Here is a 22,881-nt window from a genome sequence, read left to right on the forward strand (position 1 = left end):
TGATATTATTAATTTATTTGTGCATGTTTCTGTTTTTTGAAGTAAAAAAATTGTTTACATAGAATATGTTTTTCGCAATGAATACCTCTGTTTGGTCCTCACATACTATCACAATAGTAAGTGACAACAAATTTATTATGCCCACCTAAGTTTTTATACTATTTCACTTAAGATCTAATAACTGTGTTCATTTTTTGTTTTTAGTTTTTATTTAATAACTTGAATAGTTGATGGTACGATTCTATACCTTAGGTTCCATGTCTCAAGTCAATCACTCGCCTTGAAAGAAATTATTGCTTCATTTTCGATGTCATTTCCCATTTTGTAATTTATTGTATTTAATCAGGCCAAATATATTTCAAACAATAATAATATAAAAAAAAGATGACGCAATTTATTCAATTGTAATTTACATTTATATTTGCGAATAAAACAAATTCTATGTCTTATCGTACGATATTTATAAGTTAATTTCTGTATTTTATTTAATTGCATGTTTTAAGTTTGTATATATCATTTGAATTAGTTTTCTTATACCGAATGGCCAAAAGGTCATCACTTAATAATTCAATATTCTTAATTATATGGTTTTGATGTTTTACTTATCTTTAAATGAACCTTTCACAGTTCCAGCCCTATAAGCAGTTAATTTAATTACATAATGGAATTGAATTGCACTCAACTTCTTGTAACTTTTTAAATATTACGATCGTTGTTTCTTCTAAATTATGAAGGAAACTTTTATTTATGAACTGAATTTAATTTTATGTTTGATGCAGTTGTAAGATTTGCACAACTAATTCAAAAGAAACAATTTATTATATTAAATAAAAAAAATTGTCCACACTGTGAAAGATTTGTTTAAAAATAATTATATTATTATTTATTTACATATTTTTGTACTTTTATTTTAAATGTGAGACTAAACTAACTGACGGACTAAGTCCGCCAAGCCGGTCCCAAGCCCAGGTGAGAAAGGATGAGGGGTCCGTCGGAGTTACTTATGTTTCAGGATGTAAAGGCTAACTATACGCAGAGCCAGGAGAGGGAGGATATATTCATAAATGTTTATGCTGTGTAAATATGGTATTGTTTGCAACCCTCTATAAAACTATAAATAAATCTATCCAAAAGGTACAAAAATCTCTTTAACAAAAACTTTCAGTTTAAAATGTTAAGTATAAGGGTTGATTAAACGCCAAAAGGTACACAAATCAGCAGGTAACCAACATTTCATTAATATTTCATTGATATCATTAACCTAATTTTACTGTATTAACTTTTCATTAATATTTTTTAGAATTTATTACGTGTCCCAGACCCTTATGCTGGCCATTTTATTCATAATAATTTTTTTGATATAATAATAAAAGGTGAGTAATATCATCATTAGTTATAAAAAGGCACTTTACTTTAACTGTAATCTAAATTATTATTGCGATTTTTCTTTTTAGGCGCTTTATTCTGAATAATCATCACACTCTCACATTCAAATGGAAAAGGGAAAGTAGGAGTTGGTCTATTGCTGCTGAAATCTGAATCACGGATTTAAAATAAATTGAATCTTGAATTAGTCTTACTGCAGAATATATGAGCACAAATTATGCAGTTAATAACAAATAAACAATACTTGTAATTATAATTCATTTGCAAACTTTAATTGAATGTAGTCTTTAATTGAGTACTTATCAAAGACGTTTTGTTATCAAATAATTAGTAAAGCACTTTAATAATAATTTTTATTTATTTATTTATTTAAATAATAATTGCCATCTGAAAAATATAAATATCTTTATTTTGTTTTACATATATGTATATAACCTTCAGAGTAATCCATCTAGGGATAAATTAATTTAAAAATATCCTTAATTACGTTGTATTTATTTAGTTAGTATATACTGTATAATAAGAAAAGTAATGTAATCGCCTATTTTTTCAGGCGGTATTTAACGTCCATCTACCAATTAGGTGACGTGGACAGGGGCGAAAGCTCATAATTTACTAAAAACAATTTTTTCTGACAAATAAAAAGTAGTCTTACTGGGGTTCTACCACTTACATTGTCACGCTCTTGACTACAAGACCAACGCCCGCCCCTAGTATATCAATATTTAAATCTATATCTATAATATAAGTATAATATATATACAAATATAAGTAAACAAATTAAAAGTGTAATTAAAGATAACTATAATAATATTTAATATTAATAAACCATGTTAAGTATTAATTATCTGTTATTTTTAAAGAAGTGTACTTGGCAAATTGTATCCAACTAATTTAATCAAAGGATGAACTTAAATCAATGATTTTTAGGTTCATACTGATGTAATAATTTCGGTGAATGCATTTTTTAAAAAGTATTTTAATAATTTAATTTAATTTAATAATTTTTTTTTAAATTGCGTTTCATTAAAAAACCTGTGCATTAATAGATAGATACGTCCTTTTAAAATCAATCTAAATTAGATGAAGCGAGCCTTCTCGCAGCACAAAAATTATTATGAATAAAATGGCCAGCATAAGGGTCTGGGACACGTAATAAATTCTAAAAAATATTAATGAAAAGTTAATACAGTAAAATTAGGTTAATGATATCAATGAAATATTAATGAAATGTTGGTTACCTGCTGATTTGTGTACCTTTTGGCGTTTAATCAACCCTTATACTTAACATTTTAAACTGAAAGTTTTTGTTAAAGTTAGTGACTGTTTATTGGAAGATTTTCAAGCTGAAAGAAAATTTAAATCGTGTGTGTATGAATATACTAAATTTTTCTTGATTTGCCTTGATTTAATTAATTCTTTGATATTTTAAAGTCGACTTTTATGTAAATCGATAAAATAAAATCCATATTCTCTGATTAAATTTTATTTTTGTTAATTATGAAGAAAAAAAAATGAATAAAAAAAGTTGGTCACTCTGCTTAATATAACCTTCCCTTACCAGCTGATCTGCCTGGTCAGTTACCGGCGGCCATCTTTAACTCGTCCGTGTGTCTCTTTATTAATGTGATTTTTTAAGTGAATATTAGTGCGTGTTAAAGTGAAGTTCTATTTTATAAATTGTGTTTAAGTTATACTTAGTGCGTGATATACAGTTTTAGTGCGAATAGTGTTGTGAATTATTTTAAATAGTGTCAAGTGTCAAGTGCTATTGGACTGGTGATCTACTGAGATGCTGATGGACTTATATATTATTTAAACACAGTAAGTCTTTATTATCAATTTCATTTTTTAAATTTCAATTATATTTTTATTATTCTTGCATGAAAATAGCATGCTATCATTTAATTATTACTTACAAATAAATGTTAATGTCTTGACAAGGTCCAATGTTGATTGATTCCTTAATTTCGAATCCTACAAAAGGAATTTAAATTGATTACCAATCATTTTTAATTATGTACTCCTTAATCTTTTTTATTTAATGTTAAAAATTAGTTTCCTAAATAAGTTAATAGAATTGATTTCATAACCTACTTGATGTATACTTTAATCTTTTCATTTGATGTCACTATTAGTTGAATATTTGCCTTCTTCTTTGTTTTCCTAATTGTTTTTTAGAATTTTTAACTGGACTATAACATTAGTTTAAAATTTTGTTTTTCATATTGGTTTTTTGAGTTGATATCTAATTCTATTTCAATGTATTCTTTAATATTCTCTTTTTAATCGCCTAAAAGTTCATGATTACCTTTCTTTGCTTCCCACAATTGTTTTTTGGAATCGATACCTCATTCTATTTTGATGTATTCTTTATTCTTGTCTTTTTAATCGAATATATGTTCAAAATTAGCATTTTTTCCTCAAGTTGTTTTTGGGATTTGATTTCTATATCTTTTTTATGTATTCTTTAATAAGTATATTTTTTTTAATCGAGTAAAAGTTCTAAATTAACATTCTTTCTTTCCCCAAATTGTTGTTAGGAATGGATTTCTATTCCTGTTTGATATATTCTTTATTCATTCATTTTAATCGACTATAAGTTTGAAATTAGCGTTCTTTGTTTCCCTAATTGTTTTTTAGAACTGGTTTTTAAACCTTTCAGATGGATTGTCTAGTATTTTCTTTTTCCAAAATTTCAAAATCAGCATACATCAGCATCAGAAAATACATTGCTTCCCCATATTGTTTCTTTTTATAGTTTTCTAATTTCTTTTAATGAGGTATACTTTAATCTTTCCTTTTTATTCAACTGCAAGTTGAAAATAAACATTCTTTGATTCCCTCGAATAGTTTTTGGAAATTGATATTTAAACTTTTTTACCTGGCCGGAATCACTATATTTTTTTTAGGGAAGGGATTAGCTATGAGGTTAGCATACTGGACTCCCATGCGGAGGTCCGGGGTTCGAATCCAACAGCTGACCCTTAGATTTTCTCTTCCTAGGAGCTTCTTACAGCTCACTGTCCCCGGTGATGGACAGTGTTGTCTGTACCGAGAGAACACTGTCCGGAGGCCGGCAGTGTACTGGAAAAAGCTCCGGGCGCTAATGACCTCAGCTGTTGATGCGCAAAAAAAAAAAAAAATGTATGTATTATTTAATATTTTCTTTTTAATCGATTGTAAGTAATTTAGCACTTATGTTATTGAATTGTTTTCTAGTCTTTTCGATGTTTTCTTTAATCTTCTTTTTTTATTCGACTACAAGTTCAAAATTATAATTCTTGGTGTTCTCAAATTGTTTTTTGAAATTTATTTGTAAAATATTTTGTTGTAAAGTCATAAGTAACAAGTCAAGAAATTTTATCAAGTGCATCACCTTTAACTTTACTAGAAGTAACTTGTAACAAGTCTATTACTGCTAACCAAGTTACCAAATTATATCAGTTTCTTTTAAACGTAATGGTTGTTACAATAGAACTAGTACATTGTTAGTAGACTGAGTTTTTATTTATTGATTTGTGTGTTTCTGGTGATCGATGAGACTGTACACAGCGGATTGTTGTTTGGTCAGTCGTTTACTAGCTGTTATCCTCTTTAGGCAGGGTTATGTCAGAATAGGTTTTAGTAGTGTCTTGTACGTTTTTATGTTAATAAGTGGCTGTAACTGTCTCAGTTGGGTTATGGTTGTTGCAGTTTGGTGTTAATATGTCGAAGTCCTGAGTTACTTCGAGCTAGCGCATCCACTTGACCTATCTGATTGCAAGAGATTGTTCGGTTGTTGATAGGCCTTCTTAGAGGGAAGATTTTTGCTTATGTTTTCGATAGGTTTTAATTCAATTTCATTTTTATTTATTTATTTTTTTTAAGCCAGATTGTTACTTTTATAAGTGTTAACTAACACTAATCTTAATTAGTATATGTCCTGAAATCGGTGTTGGTGGAAAATGAAAATTCCTGAAACTGATAAAGGATAACCATAAACATGTGTGCTACTACGTGTAAAATCAGCCAAATTATCCATCTCTGTGAACCTAATCACATTTTCAGTAGTTTAGCTTGATTCTACAGAACTGCAGTTATTCAATTCTGAAATATCTTTCTGTCCATTTCATACTAGTGAAGTTACTAATTATTTGGTTTTGGTTTAGATGAAAAGATCACTTCCATTGAACTCTGCTGATTAAAATTGTAACTCCTTTTTACTTTTAAATAATTTTGCTGTAAACCATAGATTATTAGTAAGTAAATAAATTGCGTAGAAGTAAATGTGTGAAGAAAAGTTGAAAATATGTTAATTCTTTTTTCCCAAATCGAATTTTCATTAATAAAATAAAGGAAATCACATAAAACCCGGACTATCCAGCTAAAAGGTACAAAAATAAGAGTTGGAACGATAAATAAAATATTTACCTACTTTTTTGTGGGATCAATTCTGATTTAATGTTATAACAGTATTTTGCTGGAATAGAGCTAGACAAAAGAAGGGAATACTAGAAAGCTATTATGATATTTATGTGAACCAATACCCTCTTTTTTGTTAAAAGAAGGAGTAAAATAGCTGAGGGAAAATAGATTTAAATCTCTGCGCAATTTTCATCATTTCTGTTCTTCTTTTCTGCAAAATACCCTGTTTGCTTTCCTCAGTTTGATTCATGCTTTCTGCTCTGTTATTTTGGCTCTTCATTAATTATTTCCTTGTTTGTATCTCTTTTGGGTCCTACAGGATGGGGAAAAAAACTCTTTCAGGGAGGTATTTAATTTTTAAAAAATACGACCTCTCCTTGCTGCTCATAGAACAGTTTAAATAAAATAAATATACTAAAAGGGACTATTACATGATCCTGCTTTCTATTTTCGGGAAATTTTGCAAAGCGACGGAAACTAAATCATTATTTCCCTGAAATTTGGACACAAAACTAGAATATTCATTTGGTTTATAGTAAACTGGATGATTAGTAAATTGGGTGAATAGATGTGTTAGGCGTCTTCCTTTAATCAGGAATTGGGGAACATTTCACCCTCTCCAAGTACGCATACTCTGAGGGAAGAAGCTCCTTTAGCTGTACCACTTCCAATACCCTATACCTTGTACATGTAAAATAGAAAATCGCGAGGCCACTGGCCTTTTAATCGCCTGAGAAGTTATCGTGAACGGTACAGGATGACAGGAGACTTAATAAAGCATTCAAAATGGGAATACAGAGATATGGTATCTTTTTTTTTTTATAGCGAGTTCGGGCGACTAGGTTGACGAAAAGAATATCAAGATTTCTATGGATGGTTAATTTTGAAACTTATAGGGATAACAGAGGATTTTGGGTTAATTAGAGGTTTAGAGTTTACATCTCTTGGTTGAACCCAGTTAGTTGAACTGCATAATCGTTTATTGTTTAGTGGGAGACTGGATTTTGACTGTCGATTAGTCTTTTCAAATAGTCAGTTGAGTTCAATTCTTTTCAGCCGTTTCGTGAACACTGTGATTTCGCGTGGGACCCACGCATTGGTGGATGAAATGTTCTTTTAAATTTTAAAAAATTAAGGAAGCATTTGACTGATGAAGGGTGAAAGTGATGCTGTGAGATTTGGATTCATCAAATTGGATTTCCCAATTTTTTTTTCTTTTTAACCATTTTTCTTTCTAAGAATTTAAGATGTGATTGGAGAATCAGTATGTATCATTTGAGCAGAAAGAATTGCAGTGTCCTCCACATCGCTGAGGGGGAGTATAATAAACTCCGTTTAAAAAATTTTATGTCTGAAAAAAGACGACAAGCGTTACAGTGTAATTGCAATAAATGGATGAGAAGTGGTTGGTAGAAGTAGAAGTTAGATTGTTCTTCGTTAAAATGAGCCAATTACCATTAAGGCCCCGTAAAATTTTGGTGCTTTTCCAAACCAACTGGTGGTAATATAAAGCTTTATATCGACAGACAGACGGACTGCTCTTTCCTATATATATATATATATAAGATGTATATATTATACGCTTTGATAAGAGTTCCAATTTCAAGAAGGATTAGGAGGTTGATTGGTGGGCCCCAGTTAATCCTGGTCCAAAAGTTTCACCACTTGGCTACCCACACCATACCCTGGATCAATTCTCCTAATAACTTTCTGCGCTTGAACAGCGGTTACAAGTTTATTTTTGTAGTTTGATTTAGTTGGTTAGTAACACCAGCTTATACCCAGTTCTCTAATATAGAGCTTTTACTATAGAACCACTAAGGTCATTTAGTCTAGTTCGAGTTATATAACTTTCTTTTTTTTTTGCCACTGCTGCATTGCAATCTGAGTTAGCTTTAATATCGTCTATTAGTCAACTTTTTAGCATCAACAAAAAGAGTTTGCGCTTCCCTCCAATATTGAACAAAAAGGAGGGAAATAGCTTCTTTTTTTTATAAACATACGATATAAATTTAAATACATGATTATTTAATCCATAATTAAGGGCAATTTGAAGCGTTTACTTGAATTGTAAGTAGATCTTAGTGTCCTCATTTTTTTGTAATTGCAATCTATCCCTCATCATTCCAGTTCCTCATCCAGGTGATCCAGAAGATTTGTACAGTGTTTGCTAGCTATTGTTTCGCGATTGTAGTGCAGTAAGATATCCCTTTTACATCCTAGAAAACATAGATAATGGCAATTCCAGTTTATCATTACTGGCGTTTTTTCCTCCATCATCTTAATCGAACCATCGATCTTAATCAGCGTTCTCATTATATACTCTCTTTCAATTCATTCTTCAACCTGTTGGTGATTCTACTACCGTTTCAATGTAGTATCTTCATCACGTTCAAGTATGGCTTTCGAAGGATTTCTTGTCAGACCTCCACTCTCTGTCCATGGCAATACACCGATTTTGATGGCTATTACCTGATGGTGAATACGTGCTATATTAGTTAGCCCTGAATGATAACTCGGTGATACCTACCAGACTAGAGCAGAGGCCGACAACCCACGGCTCGCGAGCCGCATGTTAAAACAATTTGTATCAGGCCAAAAACAACTTTTAATTTGCGTATTCATTTTTCTCCATCTGCGGCCCATTTGGAGTGTACCTAAAGGGGGCCCTCAGAAAAGCTAAGAGAAAGGAGCTCCTGAAGGAAGTAGCAACACTTTCTGCCCAAAGTATGAGATTCTGTAGCCTATGTTGGCCCGGTAATAAAATCATAATACTCAGCATGGGCACTCGATAGCTGTTTGGGCTTGTAACTTTAACAGGCTAGTGAGATGTCGCTTGCTGATCTTAACAAATCTGACCTGGATATTGGCCTCCACAGGGCAGTAGAGGATGCTCTTAGGCCATTAGTCTCTTTTATCCAAATTTTGTGGTTCTTCAGCCTGTCCAAAATAAATTGTCTACTTCAATTTTATTGAAACAAATGAAAATTTTATTTATTAAAGTAAAGATATTTTTTTCAAAAAGAATTTTAAATGTGATAGGTTTGAAATTGAATAGAATTATTTTAAAATACAGTACGTAATTATAAAAAACTGCCGCCATTTTCATTCAAATACAGGTTTAGTTATTATTTATTCGTTTATTTACTTTGAATATGTGAAAATAAATATATAAAACATTTAAATGTTATTGAATATCATAAAATAATAATTTGTGAATACAAATGATATTTAGAGTTCTTTACTCTATCATCCTTGCGGCTCTTAGAAAGATTTATCAAAATTATTTAAGAAGAAATGACTCTCTACTTGAAATAGTTTGCCGACCCCTGGACTAGAGCATCAACTTGTGATATGCTGAATCGAATCAGCAGTCATGTTGCACAACTTGCATAAGTCAAATTATTATTGTTATTGTTGTCGTTGTTTTTTTTTTATTTAATGGGCGTCAACATCTTAGTCCATGGTAACAGCTAGCCTCTGGACAAGTATTCTCACGTTACATACATCACCGTCCATCACCTGAGTACTATTTAAAGTTCTAAGTACTATTCTAATCACGTATTATTATATTATATCTGCAATGAAGTGATTCGAGTCTATCTCGCAGAGGTTTTCCAGAAGCCTCTTTTAAATCTGGTATTCTTTTTCTAAAATGATTGATTAATCATTTACTTATTTAAACACAGGAAGTGAAAAAAACAAAGTATTCCCTTGAATAGTTAGTGAACAAAATGCAAAAAGAAAAATTATTGCGCGTAAGATCACGTGATCATAATGTAGCTAAAATATACTACGGGAGATGAAGAAGGTGTGAAATCTATGTTTCTTCTACTTCTTCATGTCAGTATGTTCACTATTTCCTCGCTGAAAGTGGGAAAGTGTGTGGTTATTTGAAGAACAGGTGTTGTACAGGTGGGAGAGACTAGGATCGCTTGCTACGTAATGTGTAATGTGCCATCTTCTTGTAAACCATCTGTTTCTCTTCCTCACACTACACCCAGTTCCACTTCACTCGTACCTCGAGTGTTCCCCACCCTGGAGGAACGCTTATATAACCCATAACAAAACATTCAGCAACTTTAGATATTACATCCTATATATGTATATATATATATATATCTCAATGAGAATGTGGCACTGTAATAGTGGTTGCTTCTCCACAGATCTGTAGACTGCAGCACATGCTCCACTGTACTGGAGTGTTCGCTGTACCAACTTTGCAAACTACCAAACATTTACTCTAATAAATGTAATTTCTACTTGATTACTACTATTACTAATTTGTGTTCTTGTTGTTCTTGTTTATTACTTGTTTACTAATAGTTATTATTGTACAAACTAGATTGCAAATAATTATTGTTTAGGTAATTCACTAACAATATAGATTAGTTCCAGCTGCTGTTTGGTCCTTAGATATTCTCTCTCCCTTTTAGGAGCTACTTACAGCTCACGGACATTCTCAAAAAGCCGGGTAGTGCACTGAAAAAAGCTCGGGAACTAAAGATCTCATATGTTGATGTGGCTTAAATTAAAACAATTTGTATCAGGCCAAAAACAACTTTTAATTTGCGTATTCATTTTTCTCCACCTACGGCCCATTTGGAGTGTACCTAAAGGGGGCCCTCAGAAAAGCTAAGAGAAAGGAGCTCCTGAAGGAAGTAGCAACACTTTCTGCCCAAAGAATGAGATTCTGTAGCCTATGTTGGCCTGGTAATAAAATCATAAAACTCAGCATGGGCACTCAGTAGCTGTTTGGGCTTGTACCCTAACAGGCCAGTGAGATGTCGCTTGCTGATCTTAAGAAATTTGATCTGGATATTGGCCTCCACAGGGCCATAAGTGGGTAGTCTGTTCTCATCAACCCAGTAGCTTATCGTCTTACCGTCCTCTCTTGGCGATCCATTTGGACAGAAGGAACCATTTAAGTAAACTCAATACAATCTAAGATTAAAATGAGAATTTCGTAAAGTAGTTGGTTCCCGCGGACGATTTGCAGAGTTTCTTGGATCAGCAAAAGAAGTCACTAATGATCCTGTATTTTACTAATTGCTATTTCTAATTACCCTTTTCCTGTCTTCAACTTCAGAAATCTTATTTCCCATTTAACAAACAAACAAAGCTTTAAGTTTCAGTTTTGAAATGAACTCTTAATAGACTAATTAAAATTCAGAGTAACTAAATTACAAATGTTAGCAGCTTATTTAGGATCATTTGGCCAATTCTATCAAGTGAATGCCTGGATCGAACAGGGTGGCTTGAATATCTATTGCAGACATAGAGGCTGCTGCCAATCCCCTCTATTCAACGTGCATCTACGTATAATAGTCAGTATCGTTTCCATAACTACCAGTTGTATAGTTGGAAACGGGATAATTACACTATATTTCCGTTCATCAAATTAGCTTTATATAGTTTGCGGTTGTCAGATACGAAATTAATGTTATTTTAATGATAGGACTCGAAATAATATAATAATATATTATATATCATAGACACATGAATTTCAGACAGCAATTATAAAGCGGATTCACTATTATTTTCAATTTCCGCTCGATGAAAGAAAATAACAGATTGGTCAAATACTTGAAATCGATTTTTCATCGAAAAATCTCGATTCAAGGTATCCTAAAACAATGAATTGTTACAGGAAGTTCAATTTAAATGTTCCGCTTATATACTAGCAACGATAATAACGTTTTCGATTAAAGTCTAAATAAAAGGAAGTGTGTATTTATTTTTATTTTTTTTTTATCGATTTTTTGAAAAAAGGTCGATTGTCTTGAAATGTCGATTGTTTCGCATTAACTGAATTCAGCAAGTTGTTTTACTAGAGTTACATTGCACGTCTGAGTACCACGTTGCTTGAACGAAACATGAGTTAAGGAAAACAACTGCCCTGGTCACAAAGGCATGGCTTTTTTTGGCTTATATCCACTTTATTTCGTTGATTTTATTGGTCACAATTAATAATTGCGACCGTTCACTGCACAACTCGATTAACTCGATAAAACAAAAAGTTTTTAAAAAAAAATAAAAAAATGCCCCTTATTTCATCACGTTTCCGTTTATAATATAAATTCAAATAAATTTATCGTTATCATTCAAGCGGCTGCTACTGAATTTGAGTTGAATTATTGCAACGATTTAAAATAGAACAAGGAGTTATCAAAACGGCTTCTGAAATAAATTATTTATTATTCAATGGCCGTTATGGTGTTAATCTTTATTATTTAGGGAAATTTATAATAAATATAAAAAGCTATGACTTGACCAAATGCTTTGACACTTAAATTTAAGATATTTCAAAATGTGGAGTTGAATCGATTTATACAGTGAACGGCTGGCTCAATTCTTTCCTTGGTCGAATGATAGACGAAGTGAGCTACCCTGCTACGGGGGCACTGTTTTTTTTTTTTTTTTGGCATCCATCTACATGATTTCGTTTTATCCATCGTTACTCATCAAGGTCAGGGACACCAAATAGCCATGCCAAAAATGGATAAAATCAACGATACAATCCAGCAGTGCATCTTCATGATACTCAAAGTTTGGCGTCCTACACTAAATCAGAAATTGGACTTTGTTCTCGTCTTAGTTGTTAAGTCTCGAGAACTGTAGTTAGGAAGATTCGAGGGGCCCATTTGTGACGTTTCTACTATTTTGTTGATACTTGGGAGCGTAGTAATTTTGCAAACTAAAGCTTTCTCTGACGAAGTAGCATGCACAGAACCAAAGATCTTCCACCTCATAAAACCATAATTGATGGACGAAATATCTCAAAGATTTATTTTAAAGACGTTCAAAGATTTGCAATATTAGCAACCAAAATTTTATCAAAATCAAGATTTTCATTAGTTTTCCTCGGACAGATCGAGGCTCATGTAACTGTTATTACATCAAATTGGAAAACTATATCCGACTTCTCCTTTCTACGGTGACTAACCTCACTTTTCACAACGACCTCAACACCCCTCCATAGACCAACTCGCCAAAACTAAATATCAAAAATTCCACACTACTCTCTCGACTAGCTCTAATCCTCTTGTACTGTCTCTCGCTTCCTCTGACATCCCTAACAATACTCCTCGCCGACTGAATCGCCAGTGGCCACGCGACTTCCTTACAGTCTGAAGAACTAAATCTCTCCTCTCTCCTCCCATATTCTCCTCCTCATATTCTCCTCTCTCCTTTAGAGAGTGCTACCGCTGGGTAGTTTCTCTCCTCCTGCTCTCCTCTCGCACCAGTTCATCACTCTCTCCATATTTACTTATTGTATACTGTTCACAGATTGTAAATTACAAAATAAATTAAAAAAAAAAATATCCGACTTGTTTTTATTTTCATAGTAATAAATATAACAGCTGTTTCAAATAAATAAATAAATTAAAGCAACCTTACGCCTGATTATTATTCAGAATTATTACTAAAAAAGAATTATAGTTTTTGTTATTTATTTTTTAAATAAATTCTGATTGCGTGCCAAAAGTAATTACTTTCTTGAGAGGGTCAGTGTTTGAGTATCGTTATTTTCTTTATATTTTAAAAACTATTGCGTGCTTTTAAGTATTTTGGATAACCTTCAAATATTACCCAAACATACGTACAAATCTTTTGGAAATTTTGAAAAATATAGGTTTACCAGTAATTTGCATTTTTTATTTTTATTTTTCCTTTATAAAAGCGTTTTTCGTACTCTGTTATTATTTTAATTCTTGCGTAATAAATAATCAATTTATTATTTACAAAAAAATAAACTGAACTAAACTAAAACTATATAAAATTTGGACTTCCGGTGGTTTATCGTTTTTTAGGTTTGATACTGCGCACTATATAGAGAGATGCGCAAACAACTCATGCTCTTACTGATATATTTATAACATAGATCTTTCAAAACCACTTTTGGAGGGGATTTCAAATCAGGTACTTCCGGCGAAATACTGTTTCAAAAATTTGGCACGATTACAATGTTCCATGTCCGGTACAGTAAGAGATAGAAAAAAATATTAAAAAAAGTTAAAGTAACTTATGTAAATATGTGATGAGAAAAGATCAAGTAGATCTGGAAATCATATTTGTAATTTATAGCTGTTCACTACGTAAGCATCTACTGGCCTCCTAATTGCGATGAAGCGGTAGTAAATAATGTTTGAAACTCAGAGGAAGGGCCTCTCTCCCTGTGGCGGGCGATGGCACTAAGTCATGTATTTACCTAACCATAAACTGCTATAAAGTTTTCTAATTCCCTAAAATCCTTTGGGATAAGTGTGAAGCCATCCCTTTTGTTCACTGACTGCCCCGCCCCCAGCGCCTTCGCTGGACTAGGTACTCAACAGAGTCATTCTGGTCAGACTGCTGTACAATATGGATGGTGATGTGGGTTAATGCCACTGGAGCCTTTGGGCTCATCTCCCCAATCTCACTTTATTTGCATCAATCAATTAGTCCAAATTAAATTCGTACAATGGTGTTGTATATATAGGTATGATGATTTGAAGAGCTGGTCCCGGATTAAGCTGCCTTTTTCCGCCATATTAGTGTTGCCATTCAGGTAATCATCTTAGGCCAAACTACTCAGATCTAATTTTACTTTACTAAGATTGATCTCTGGTTTAATTTTTACCACTAATTAAACAGGCTGTTATTTTTTACATTTTTATTTGTCATGGAGATTCTACCACGATCACCAAAATTAAAGACCAGATAAAACCCTGTTACCCACAACTATATCCTGTTTCATTCACAACCCCAAATTTCTTCCACTTTGGCATTGAAACGCGCTCGGAGGCCACACTCCACATCTCCAACAGCTTTGTGTATCCAAAGATCTGACAATCTCCTGGTCTATAACCCAGTATCCACCTTGAGACTTTTCCCTTTTCGGGTTTCTTCGCTATAAAGTTCCCTCCGCAGTCTTTCTTTCTTAATTAAATAAATAGGGCGAAACGAAACAGGAACGCTTATAATAATTTTGCAAATCTTTGTGGTGCTAATCGTCCACATTCCTCACTTCCAGATCCAGACCATAAATCTTCCTCAACACCTAACTGTCAGTATCATGCTCTCCAGTTATGTTACCCATCACTCACTGTCTTTTTACTCTATCACTCTTAGAAGTGACAAGCCCTCCAAGGTTTTTTTGTTCTCTCTCTCTAAAGATGCTCGGGATAAAGTAGTTAAACTAAGGATCTTCTTCGATTCCTGGCGGAAGTTGTTGTTTTTATTTCCCCTGTACAGTCATGCGGTTTACATAAGTGACGATCCTTATATATTTGAAAATTTCACCCTGAATAAACTGGCTTCCGCTTGGTACGATCTTTTAAGCAGATCTATCCTCCACTTTTAGGTTAAAATGGGCCAGCCACTTCTTCAGGAATCTTGATGGCTGTGTGGTTATTATTCTTGTTTGCATGACCCAAAACACTCTAATACAGTCTACAAATAAAATTCACGATGACCAGCTGAAATAGCTGAAAAAAAAAAAATAGTTATAGTTAACCACACGGTTTTGGTGAATAAACAGGTTAAACTCTAACTAACGGTTTTATTCTAAGAACAAATACAAACGAACACTTGATGCAAGCAAAATAGATCTTGTAAGTCTGTACAGCATTTGGTCATTTTGTCATTCACTGTGTAAATCTCTTCATAAACATATCTGGGACTTGTCTTCGTTGTGTAGGGCCTTGTCTGTATCCTTTTATTCATTTGGTTGAAAAAACGTCTATTAGAAACCTTCTCAGGGTAAGTATTAGACCATCATCTTTAGTTTTACAAGAAATACAGAAGAAAGCTTTGGTGTTCTCTTAGGATTCAGGCGAATCCTAGGTCTAAAAACCAGCTATACTCATCCATTTCTCATCCATTATATTTATCCTCTAAATGTAAAGATATTTGTGCTTTAAAAACACCGTATTATTAAAACTGAAATTAAATAGCAGCCACATTGTACACAAAGTTTATCCATTCTCTCTGGAGTAGACAATGCCCGATATTCGTTTGCGGGTTTACATTTTTGAATGGATCCTTTCAATTGCATTTAATGAAAAGCTATTTTTCCATAAAGATCACATTACTGGCTGAACATAGAGGAAACGAACTGGGATCGCATCAATGAATCAAAATTTAAATCAAAGTGTTTTAAGCCAGTTAGAAATTGAAAAGAAAGATTTTTTTTTATGGAAAACAAAAAATTAGGAAAACTGGTGGAAATCGTAGCGATACAGTGGAGGGGTGGGGGGCAGTTTAGTTATTTCATCTGGTGATTTTGAAATTTTGATGTTCAGAGGATTATTTTGGTGATTATTCTTGGGCATTTGGGCGAATGGATATGATAGAACATCCTCTCGTGTAATGGCATTGATTCCAAACTGTCTCTCTTTCTCTCTCTATGTCCATTCGACCAAATGTGGGCCTAAGTTTTGGATACTATCAGCCTCCTCACAGCTTCTCGCTCTACAATCCTCTCTTTTTTATTTAGTTCCAATCAACAGCACGAGTACCGAGCTTTGCCCACTGTTATCTCAATGAACAGTAAACACCAGTCAGTAAGCTGGCGGAGTCAATGTTTTATCAACGCTTATTTCATATTGTTATTGTTACTTCCGGCTATTTATTGATTCTTATATTATTGTATTCCATTTTCTTTAGTAAAAGTTATAAAATAATTTCCTGTAAAAATTGGTAAGTTCAGGTATGATTCAGATTACATCCATCTTAGAGGGGATGTTACAATAAAGTTTTTGGTCATAATCATCCAAACCAAAAAGGCCAAAAATTAGTCTAAAAAGAGAAGTACAGTTCACTAAGTTTCTATCTAAGACATTCTCAATTCCAACACACATTTTATGTTACAATCAATTCCAACTAAGAGGCTAATAAGTGCTTCTTTCCAGCTTCTTCCCGTCCTTGAACTCCCTTTATTCACTACTGTTTCTTTAAAAAAAAAAGATGATCAAGAATTAATTGTTAAAGTTCATGAATTCATTTCAGTAATTTTAATGCCAGTCCATTAGTTGAGCTGTAAAGAAATAAAATATTGAAAAGTGAATATGAAACAGGGGAAAATTGTACAATTTGTAATCTTCAGAAACCTGAAAATTTAATTCATTTCTTGTTAAATTGTCCAATATATGGTAGCTGCCGTAAAAAATACTTAACTAAATATATTGATAGATCGTTAGATGAGCTGGGTAATTTGGAAAAAATTTTATGTATTTCTGATTTGGAGCACTTGAATAATGTGTATTATTATACAGTCTCAGCACTGAAAGTAAGGGCTTTTATTTTGAATGAATAGTGTTTATAGTTTGGCTTTCGACCACATCATATTGCTTTGTACATTGACCTGTTAAATAGTTCCACCAGAAGTTGGTGATTTTGTTTATTAAATTTATTTTTGTTCCTTTTAATTCAATACAAGTTTGTAATGTTACTATTTTCTTATCTATATAAATATTATTGTATTCACTATCAACTCCTTGTTAGGAGATATTGTAATCTCAAAAAACAATAAAATCTGATCTGATCTGATCTGAATCTGATTATTGAAAAGTGAATATTTTTTTCCGACTTTTCCTTTTTCTTTTTTGAATAAGAAAAGCTCTCATTTGTAATTATTACTTAAATATAATTATTTATTACAAAACAGAAACAGCATTTATATCGTAGCTACGTTTTTTTATCAGTTTTATACATAAAAAATCTGACATTGTTACTATAAAGTCAAGAGAATGGAACAGTTATGGAGTTGAGATATAAAAAATTTAAAAATAAAGCGAACAGGACGTAAAATAATTCTGAATAATTAAAAATAAAATTCTGCTATAAAAGTTTAAATTAATGTTATTAAATAAATTTTAAAAAATAGAATAATTAACAGACTTTTCGAGAAATTGCAAATTAATAACGAGGTAAACCATATAATAAAATAAAACAATGTAAAACCCGATCGATAATGTTATTATATGAAACAGAATATACAAGTTTTGAAAAAAAATTAAACATTTTTAAAGTTTAGTGAGATTTCGTCCAATATTAAATAGATTCATTAACAGAATTATAGTTACTATGAATCAATTTGTTAGGAATCCAAATTTAATTTGTAAATTTTTTACTGTGCTTCCAGAAGCGAGATACAGGCACCAACTTCATTTTTTCAAATGGGGAGGTGCGGTTTTTATTTCAGAAATAGATTTCTCTATTTTTTTAAAGAAAAATTTACTCGAACGGTTTTTTTCTGTGAGCGATATTTTAGAAGTTATGAATGAAAACATGATTCTTATAAGAAATTTCGAAACGATAATATTATAACGGTATTTTGATTGAATAAGAAGGAAAGTACTATTTTATTATAAATTTTACTCCTCATTAATATTACAGATCATGCTCAAACTGGCCTCCACCATTAGAGTTGCATAGACATGCTCTTTCCTGCCAATTGTCCCTTACTGCCAAAGAAATAGATTCGGCTTTAACCGAGATATCACTCACTCTCCATTCTTACCTACAAATACATTCGCTTCACACATTCATCATTCTACTATTTACATAAACTACTGCTAATGGATGGAGCAGCACTCTGTGCTCCTGCCATCCTTATAGCTTAACCAAAATTAAAATCACGTAATCCTTCTCTAAGCATTTTCTTCCATTCATTCTAATTCGGCTATAGCTTTTAAATACATTCATATTTCATTGCTAGCTCTGCTATCGACTTAAGCACATAAATGTTGGTGGAGAATATAATGTCTTCGTAGCGAAATGGCGCATCTAAAAATACCTGTATATATCGTCAAACATTCGTTTCCTTTCTACCACATAACGTGGACATATCATTATTACATGTTTGAAATCCTCCTCCTCATTGCAATCTACGCAAAGAGGAGAGGACCTTTTGTTGATCCTGTGTAGATACGATCCGCACACCGCGTGGTTCGCTCTCAGCCTGCTTATTGTCGTAACAACCCATTTATTAGTGACAGTTCCCTTAAACCATGGTTGTCTAGGTAACTGATCTGCCATAGTTTTATAGAATCTGCTTTTATCATCATTATTGTAATACTGTAAACCGAGTTACAGGCATCTATTATTCTCTGCTTTAGTTCATCTACAGATGCAATCCCGGCTTGATTCTGATGCACCTAGATTTAGAAATGCTTTTAGATAAGCAGAAATAAGAAAAGAAAGAAAAAAGTTATGAATAATCACCTTGTTTTTCGGGGATACCCAAAGGAAATAGTCCAAAGGTGTCAAATCCGGTGAGAGAGGTGGCCACTGAATAGCCCCCCGTGTCGATATAACACCATCAGGCATGTAAAGAGATTTCTCGATAGGAATTTTGATGGGCGTGTTATAGTCGTTATCCATATAGCTTGGGACACCCAGTATACATGGTCGCTTTGGTGGATGAGCGGAAATAGGCAGCCTGCTGAAAAGTTGGTGATTATTAGCCTAAGTTTTCAGCCCCTAAGGCTGGTTTTTTTTTTCTCACCCCCTGCTTTCAGCTTTGGTTTGTACGAATCTTTTATTTGTAACTGTCACAGTAACTCTCCTCCATTTTTTGGTCGTATTCTTCGGAAGTAATTGCCTCATAGAAAGAAGATTTCCTGTCACATTTTGCAGACTGTGGACTGACTCTCCAAAAAATATAACAATATTCTCCGCCCATACTTTTTATTCTCCGTCAAATACGAGTATATACGTAAGCGGTAAAGCCTACAGTCGGAAATATTTACGCAGCAATTTCTTCTGTGTACCAGTAAGCAAGGAGAGAGGAAAATTCCTCCCATATAATACTGGGAAATGAGAGAAAAATCCACTACTGCCTATCTCTGAGGATTTCCTCAGAATATATGTATAAGTGGAACAGGTTTTCTTCTTCTATTCTCTGCCCTTCCACATCACCCTTCAAACACCATTCTCGTATTAAGCGAACGGAAAAATGGTGAAAATGTATTCTTGGAAATGTGCGTGCTTTTCAAGGAAAGAAAAGAAAAATAAATCTATTCGATGTGCTACTGAATGATATTACCCCATTATTTTGCGTTGAAACTCCTTTACATCTTTATTTGTCGGTCTTTCCTATTTCTCTTTGTGGTTTTGTTTGCTTTTTACTTCACTATTCAACGCGATTTGGCAAAGTCTAGTAAATTTACAAATGAACTAACATGTTTGTTTCTTTGTCTAAGATATTATTGTAACTGATGATAGATAAGATAAAACAATAAACACTAACTTTACTTCACAACATCTGCAAAGCTAATATGAGAATTTTGTCACAAAGTATGTTAGGCGGTTATAGGCTATACCCGCAATGCTAAGATTGTTGGTTTAGTAGGTTCGATTCCCCTGGTCTAGGACTTGGACTTTATTTAATGGTTAATATGAGAAATTTACAGTAAAGTATGTTTGCTAGTCGCCTCCGTCCACGACACCTAATTGGTAGTTGGACGTAAAGCCCGCCTGAAAAAAATAGGCGATTACTTTACTTTACTTTTACTTTGTCTTATCTACGATTGCGGACACTAGCGCTAATAGATTAGCTTCACAATTTCACTATGAATCGAGACAGAATTTGCCGTTTTTTTTTTGTTTTTTTTGAGTTTCTTTGTTGTGGTATGTCAAGGCTGTTGTTGTCAGCGATATATTTTTTTTTTTTTTTTATCCCTTTATTTTTAAATTCACAACTGCGTAATTCAAAACGCAACAAGCAAATAAGATATCGTAAGGTACATAAATGTAACATATAAAATAAAATAAAATATAAAGTAAAAAAAAAACAAAGTAAAATAATATATAAAAAAGTAAATAAAATAAAATCACTGGAATTGCGTGAATGAGGGCCATCCAACGATGACCATCATAAGTCGGTTAATGTAAATACCGAATGAGTGGAATACGAAGGATGGCTTTGTTTATCTTTCGACCAGGTGATCCCGAGGCCACCGGCGCTTCAGTCTGCGAGGAGGATTTGACGGGAGGTTAGTGCAGGACAGGTTGCTGATTAAGGGGTTCTGATGATGGTAAAGTTTGGAGTGGAATTTGATGTAGCGGGACTGGGCAAGGTTAGAAACAAATGGGATTCGCAGGTCGGTGTGGATAGTATGGTTGCTCACGTAGAAGGGTGCATCAGTGATGGTTCGAAGGATTTTTGACTGGAGGGTTTGGATTCTGTTGAGGTTCGAACGCTTAGCAGTTCCGTACAGTTCAAGTCCGTAAGTCCAGATGGGAGCGAGTAGGGCTGTGTATAGTCGTTTCTTGTTTGTCAGAGTCAGTTTAGACCGTTTGTCAAGTAGTCTTTTGAGCATTCGAAACCTCTGGTTTAGTTCAAGTCGTTTGAGTCTAGTATGTGGATTCCATGTGAGTCGCTTGTCAAGGTATATTCCCAGATAACGAACGGTATCCGCTACAGGAATAGGAGTGTGATTCAGGTATAATGGAGGGAGTATTTTTCTGTTTAGAGTGAAGGATATGCAGCGGGATTTATTTCCGTTTACCTTTATTCTCCATTTGCGGAACCAGGGTTCGAGGATATTAAGATGAGCCTGGAGGGATCTAGTGGCTATAACCGGATCGGTGTTATGGGAGAGGATAGCAGTATCGTCTGCGAAGGTATAGATGCTCGTATTTGGATGAAGAGGAAGGTCAGCCGTGTAGACAGTGTATAATAGGGGGCCAAGGATACTTCCTTGCGGGACTCCAGCTAGGATCGGATAGATAGTGGAATAGGAAATGCCTTGGACAGTTTGGAAGAAGCGATCTGATAGGTAGGATTTTAGGATAAGGTAGTAGGTACTGGGAAGGACATTCTTGAGCTTCAGCAAAAGTCCTTCATGCCACACTCTATCAAAGGCTTGAGACACATCCAGGAAGACTCCTGGACAGTACTGCTTAAGCTCAAGAGAGGTAGCAATGGTGTCTACAACGCGATGTGCTTGGTGGATGGTGGAATGAAAATTTCGGAATCCAAATTGATGATCGGGAATAATAGAAGGAATTGAAGGATTAGGAGTAAGGCTACTTTGCAGGCGAAGTAGGAGTAGCTTCTCTAGCATTTTCCCAAGAACTGGGAGGAGACTGATGGGACGGAAGGAGGCGGGATCGTGTGCTGGATTTTGGGTTTAAGGATCATGCGTATAGAGGAAAATTTCCAAAGGATAGGGAAGTGTGTGGTTCGTAGGACTGCATTGTAGAGTGAAGTAATGAAGACTATTGCTTTTCTTGGGAGTCGATGGAGAATGTTAGCTGTGATCAGATCATACCCAGGACTTTTTTTCCTGGGAAGGGTGTGGATGATGGATTTGATTTCAGATGGAGTGAAGGGTTTGGGAGGTAGTGAAAGAGGAAGAGGTATGTCTAGTTCGTTGAGGACTTGTTCTGTGTGTTGTGGGTCTTGTATGTCAGGGTGCGGTGAGAATACCGAGGAGAGGTGCAGCGCCAGGTGCTCAGCTTTTTCTTCATCTGACTTCGCCCATGAGCCGTCAGTTCGCCTGAGTGGGTGTGAAGTGTGTTTGTATTTTAGTATTCTTTTCGTAGCTGTCCACAGTGAGTTGTCATGCGTTGAAAGCGATTCAGTGTAAGTAGCGTACTGTGTGTTATAATAAATGCGTAAAGTTTTTGTCAGATCTCTAGTAAGTTGGTTAAGAAGTCGTTTGTGAGATGGGTATCTAGTGTGTTGCCATAAGGCTCTGGCGCGCCTTTTCTGTGTAATCAGTTGTCTTATGTAGAGAGGTAGATTGTAGTGTGAAGCCAAAGTTCTGCGTCTGGTATCAATTGTAGCATGCCAGATGCTTTCCTGAATGCTACTGGTAAGGTGATATACATTGTCGTCGAGTTGTTCGGCTGTTTTGAGTGGTACTTTCAAGTCTAGTCTTTGTTCAAGTTGTTCTCTGAAAAAGTCCCAGTCAATTGGTCCGGTAATGAGTGTAGGTCTAGGGGCAACAATTTTGGGGTGAACGTCGAGGGAGAGAATAACAGGGCTATGGTCAGAGGACAAGTCATTTAGAGTAAAAACGTCAGGAGATAAGAATGTTATGCGGGAGCAGATGAATAAATCTAAGAGGTCTGGACGTTTCTGTGAAGAGCTAG

The 22,881-nt window shown here is 33.9% G+C and overlaps 1 protein-coding gene and 1 long non-coding RNA gene across 5 annotated transcripts in view; both read left to right on the forward strand.

The window, feature by feature from the left end:
- mgl (low-density lipoprotein receptor-related protein megalin) overlaps positions 1-22,881 on the forward strand; it is a 635,024-nt gene that overhangs the window by 458,602 nt on the left and 153,541 nt on the right. The window lies entirely within an intron of this gene.
- Positions 956-1,570, forward strand: LOC141446012 (uncharacterized). The gene is made up of 2 exons (XR_012453443.1): positions 956-1,373; positions 1,455-1,570. It is a non-coding gene; the product is annotated as an uncharacterized lncRNA (long non-coding RNA).

This window comes from Rhodnius prolixus, unplaced genomic scaffold (assembly GCF_049639745.1).
Source record: "Rhodnius prolixus isolate KJV_2025 unplaced genomic scaffold, Rpr scaffold_1, whole genome shotgun sequence".
In the NCBI taxonomy this organism is placed as follows: Eukaryota; Metazoa; Arthropoda; class Insecta; order Hemiptera; family Reduviidae; genus Rhodnius; species Rhodnius prolixus.